At 45.1% G+C, this 5,633-nt stretch overlaps 1 pseudogene; it reads right to left on the reverse strand.

Annotated features, from left to right (window-relative positions):
• Nucleotides 1-5,081: 5,081 nt before the first annotated feature.
• LOC120594230 (uncharacterized) lies at nucleotides 5,082-5,200 on the reverse strand (annotated as a pseudogene).
• Between the last annotated feature and the right edge of the window lie 433 nt (nucleotides 5,201-5,633).

Below are 5,633 nucleotides of genomic sequence, written 5' to 3' on the forward strand. Positions count from 1 at the left end.
AAAGGTGAGTCATCGTGTCAAGGGACAGGGACTGCATGGCGGGTGACAGGTGTTTTCATATACGCCCTGAGGACGAGCCCGGCTGGGCAAACGTGGACAAGGTTATACGTATCCAGTGAAAAGTTACGCGAGTAGCATTAAGTTCTAGAAAACTCAGGATGATGCTCGTAGGTCTTTGAGCAAACGAAAGCCGTAGATGGGACATTTTTTGCAGGGAACCGGTCTCCCTAAGGAAAAGCGACACCCACACGACGGTGTTGTGAGAGCCTGTTCCTCTGTAGAAACAGTTACCTGGGTGTCGTCTGCGTGGCTGACACTGCTGGGGGACTCTCGATTAACTGTAGAAAAGCCATTTGTTACTTGTGCCACATTAAGGTATAGGATAAGGGGGAAGAGCGGGCCTGTGCGGTGGTCAGCCACGCGGTCTGAACGGAAGCTCAGAGGCTGACGGACGAAAAGCGAAAACATGATGCTCTTTCTTCCCACTGGCCCAAATTGTTGCTTAGTTCCCGACGCTCCTGACGAAAGTCAGAATTTGGGGCTTCGCTTCTCTAGGTCATTTCGGACCCCAGAGGGCTCCCCGCGAAGAAGCTCACCCCTCCCTCCTCGGCCGTTGTAACCGACACTGAGTGCAGACTGTGCTTGGAAGGTCGCACGCTCAGATTTTGTGAACAACGTGAACGCTCAGGTTTTGCAGCAAGAAAGCGGCGTGACATTCGAAGTCAGTCGCGAGAATTTTTGCATCATGCCCATCGCCCTTTGCTTTGGTTGGCAAGATGAACCGAGAACAAGGAAAACCCCGTGAGGTATTTTGTTTGGACAAGGGGAACGGGGCCTTCATAGACTTTCAGTTGGAAAGGACTTCACAGGTCTCGCCTGGTCTCCCGCCCGATGGAAAAAGTCTCTTGCACACTCGCTGGTGGCCGTCCGGCCTCGGCTCAGTGTCAGGATGTCTATGTGTTCCCGAGCTCTGCTTTCACGGCTCCGTGCTCCGTTCGGCAGCTCTGGTCATTACAAAGATTTTTTTTTTTCATTCTCGTCCTTTGCTCTGCATTTTCTCTCTGAGTCGGGACAATCAGAGTGTCTATATCCTCTGCACCACAGACGTCAACTTTTATGTGACTTAAGCCATTGATAATATACATCTCTTTACAACACTCCGACCTATGATACTTAAATACAAACTCCAAGTAGATATACATATATATTTTTTTTTTCCGGAGAAAACCCATTGGAATTGCATGAAAACAAATTCAATACCCTTATGACTATAAACAAAGATAAAAGACAAACTACCCAGCGCTAAGTATATAGTTAATTGCTAGCGCTAGCCACAGAGATTTGCAAATCCGAACATCGCCAATGGTTCGGAAGAGACAAGAGTCATTTATAGGACTCTACGATCGTGCAATTTGCAAGTCCAAAAGTGTGAGGGTGACAGAGGCTTATAATAGATGATCTGTTATTACATAAAGCAATCGGAAGGGAAAACTGACGTTGTCCACAGCACTAAATAAATGACTGATTTCACTAACACATGCATGGCCCCAACACGGTCCGAGCAAAAAGGCGTCTCAGAGTCAGATGGCTTCCATTTGTACCTTTGTCCACCTGGGTCAGCGTTACACCCAGCGTTACACAAGATGTAAGACCTACGAAGGTCCCCTTAGGCCATTTTGTCGTCCATTGTATTGATGACACCCTCATCAAAAGAAAATTTTCAGGATGGTAAAATAACGCTGCCTCTTATCATCCAGTGACTAAAAATCAGCAGAGGACGGACTCTGACCGAGAGGAAGCTGAAGGCGCTCATAACGGATGACGATGTACGAGGTCTAATTTGGAGCTCAGAGGTGATGCAAACTGTAAAAGGATTTAAGGGGGAAAATGGTTAAGTTAAAAACCTTCCTTCTCTCACAAAGGGGCCGCTCTTGGTAGGATTATTCGACCGGTGGATGTCAGTTCTTAATATGGGGGGTGCGACTCGCGCCATTTAAAAAATGACTTGAGGACGCAGGAGTTCTGAGGTCTGGGTGCCTTCGGCGCTGGTCTTACCCGAACTCTCTTCTCAAGGGTCGCTCAGCAAGGTCTTTGCGTGTCGAAATAGGCGGGTGGCATCTTCTAGGTGGGAAAGGATTCGTTGCAGCTTACAGGGTTGCAGCTCAGATTCCCGGGGCTCTAGGCAAAACTCTACGACCTTAGAAAAAAAAAACAAGGGCCGTCTCAAACCAAGGCCCCATGGGAAACCAAGCTATACAAATGGAACAACGCCTTATGCTGGGGTCCGATTAATTGAGGGCAGTGTGAAGGGACGGGTCACCTTTTGCCCAGCTCGAACGCCAACGAGGCATTCAAGAGAGAGCTGACTGAGGCCCTGGAGGTGTCCCCACGCTTTTTGAGGGGGCGAGCATGCCTCCAAGCAGAGTCCACGTCCCCAATAGGGAAGTGACATCTGCCTTGGGGACAAGTCTGGAAAGATTACAGGGGGGCCAGGAAAAGCCAGCGCAGGGCCTTCAGAGCCAAGAACGGGCTGTAATGGGAGAGACAGGTACCCGTCTGATGACGAGATCACGCCTTGACATGAAAGGTGCTGACGGCAGACAAAATTATAGTGCCCGTCAGTTCCTCGTTTTGCAGGGTTGACAGCAGAGGTGAGAACGAAAGAGAAAGCTATTTAGGGATGGGACTCTGGGAGGTAGGGATCCACAGAGCGACACGGTTCGGGTGTTTCATGAAGCCCCCCGCCACGGGGCAAAGCAGGGGGCTGAAAACACGATTAAATAGATAACCTCATGGAAGCCATCACAACGCCACGTAACAAGGAAGGGCGGAGGCATTATCTGGTCCCTTCGCAGAATGCTCGGACAGGCGGGCTTGCCAGAGGCTCCTGTCTTTGGGTTTTAGCCTTGCAGGCAAATGGGGCACAGAGAGAGGGCGGGGAGCAAAGGGGATTTCACAGGCTGGGAGTGGCCTTTGAACACGTGGCACGACAGTGTGTGGAGTGCCCGTTGGTGCTGAGATTTGTGAGTGAGTCTGAGGTCTGGTTTCCCGAGAGGAATTTTAATTTGCATTGTCTTTTCGTGCACGAGGCCGAATCCGCTTAAAAATGTTGACGAGGCATTCACTGGGTTTTGCGTTTCTTGTGTTCCACATCGGTGCCCGAGAGCTCTGTGCGTACCAGACTCGCCCTTTGCCCACGATGCGACTTACCAGGCTATTATTTCCGGTGCCACCGTTAGCATGTTCTACATCCCCTTTCATCTTGAGTCTCTATCTCAATGTTCTGTTTACTTCTATGAATCGATCTCTTCGCGAGCAAGTGCAACTTTGCTCCCATGTCTACAGCTTCGTAATATATATTAATATCCGATATGGCCTGGACTCCTCCGTTACTCTGGTTCAGAATTTTTCCTGGCCGTTCTGTTTCTTTTCCCATCAGAATCAGCTCGTCCATACTCTAACTCCTTCTCTCGGACAAAGCTGGCACTTTTAGTGGATCGTAAAATTTGTAAACAACACAGGGCGGACTGACATCTGCATTGCCCTGAGTCTTCCCGGCCTCGAACGCAAGGTGTGTTTCCATTCGCTCAAGACTTTCATGTCCCTCGTGGGTGTGTTAAAGTTTCTTTCTAATAGGCGTGCGCATCTCCTGGGCGTCCCTAGGTATTTTACCTTTTCGGTCACATTCTATGATCGTTTCAGCCGGTGTTTTTTCTAAGATGCTATTTTACGTCTAAGAAAGCTCTATGGTTTCTGAATGTTCATGATGCGATTTCTATGGCACTAAGTTCTCTCTCATTTCGCTGTATATCTTATAAGGATGATTTTACCTTCACTTTCCAACGTTTTGTGCATCTTTTCTCTTACATAATTGAATTGGCTAATACTGCCAGTAAAATGTGATATAGCAGGGCTGCCTGGGGTGGATGTTTCTTTTTGGTCACCAATAATATTTAGACTAAGCTTATTATATTTTATCAAGAGGAATGTCCTTCTGTTTTATTTTATCGACTTTTTTTTTTGATAAAGAATGATGTTGGAATTCTGGATTATGCCCTTTTCACTGTCTATAGAGATGATCATTAAATTTTTCCACTTAGATCCGTAATTTGAGAAAGTATAGGCCTACCATTGAACTCATATTTAATTATCTTTTTCTTTCGGAGAGAAAACATGCTTGATCATCTTGTATTAGTTCATTAACCTGATGTCGGATTCTGGAGCTAATGTTGAAATTTTTGCATTAATATTTAAAATAAGATGATTTGTTGTCTTTCTCAGATTTTGGAATCAATACTATATTTACTTCATAAAAATTTTTCGAAGTTCAGTTTTCTTTTTCTATGTCCAAGAACAATTCGAATACGTTTGGACTTAGCTTTTTTTTTTAAGTTTTGGCAGAATTTGTGAAACTCTCTGCCTGTTATTTTTTTTAGTGAATACCTTTGACCATTTCGTGTGTTACTTCCATTTAAATGATCTGATTGTCTTTCTTTTCTTGTCTGTTTTGACATTCTATGTTTTCTAAAAGTTATTCCTTTTTAAAAATTTTATTTTATTATTAGTGAAAAGTATACAGTATGTGGGTTAGACATTTATCGTCTATAAAATGATCCCCTCTGGCTCTCCCCGCAGCCATCACGTTACTGCTGACTGCGTTTCCTCTGCCGTGCTCCCCATCCCCATGACCATCTGTCAACTACTAATTTGTACTTCTTTAACCCTTCCCCCCAAATCCCCTCCCCTCTGGCTGTCACCAAATTGTCCTCTGTATTTGTGAGTCTGTTTTTGATTACTAAAAATTATTCATTTTATCCAGGCTTTTAAATTCATTTGCAGAGAGTTAAGACATATGATACTCTTAGAATTCTTTTAATTTCCTCTGAATCTACGATTGTCTTTATTATTATCTCTTTTTTCACTTTTATATATTCTGCTATTAAAATGAGGTGAATAGTTGGTCTTTTAAAATAACAAACACTTTTAGATGTATGTGTCGGTTGTATGGTTTTGTGTTTGCAACTAATTTACTTGTTTTCGTTAATTCATTCTGATTTCCTTGTTTTTTTTTTTATTTTTTACGCCTACAGCACCCGATCTTCCTAGGTGGTCTCCCATCCAAGTACTAACCAGGCCCGACCCTGCTGAGCTTCCGAGATCAGACGGGATCAGGCACGTTCAGGGTGGCGTGGCCGTAGACTCTTTAGGTTTCTTTTATCATTCTCTCTCTAGGTATTAGAAAATGATGTTTAAATTATTGGTTTTCGTTCTTTATTAAGAATGAATATCTAAGAGTACAAATTTTCTTCTAATATCGCCTTGAGCTGTCCCAAACGACCACACTTCTGTGCCTTCTGCGTTAGCATAGCAGCCTGTGTTTGCGCCATGAGACCTGACGGCAGAAGCTGGTTTCTCCTCGGTGCTCACGTATGGAATCCAACGACCTCCGCATCTTGAGCCTTGTGCTGAAGCCTTTTCCTCCCGCCACCCAGCTCGCTCACCCTTGTTCCTCCTCGTACCTAAACGTTGCATTTAGAACAGCACTCAGGTCTTTAATTAACATGCCTTCTGCTGTCCGTTTCAGCAACAATATTCGAAACGCCTGAAATCTGCCTCTGAAGCGTGGGTTTCTG

This window comes from Pteropus medius, unplaced genomic scaffold, assembly GCF_902729225.1.
Source record: "Pteropus medius unplaced genomic scaffold, Ma_sr-lr_union100, whole genome shotgun sequence".
In the NCBI taxonomy this organism is placed as follows: Eukaryota; Metazoa; Chordata; class Mammalia; order Chiroptera; family Pteropodidae; genus Pteropus; species Pteropus medius.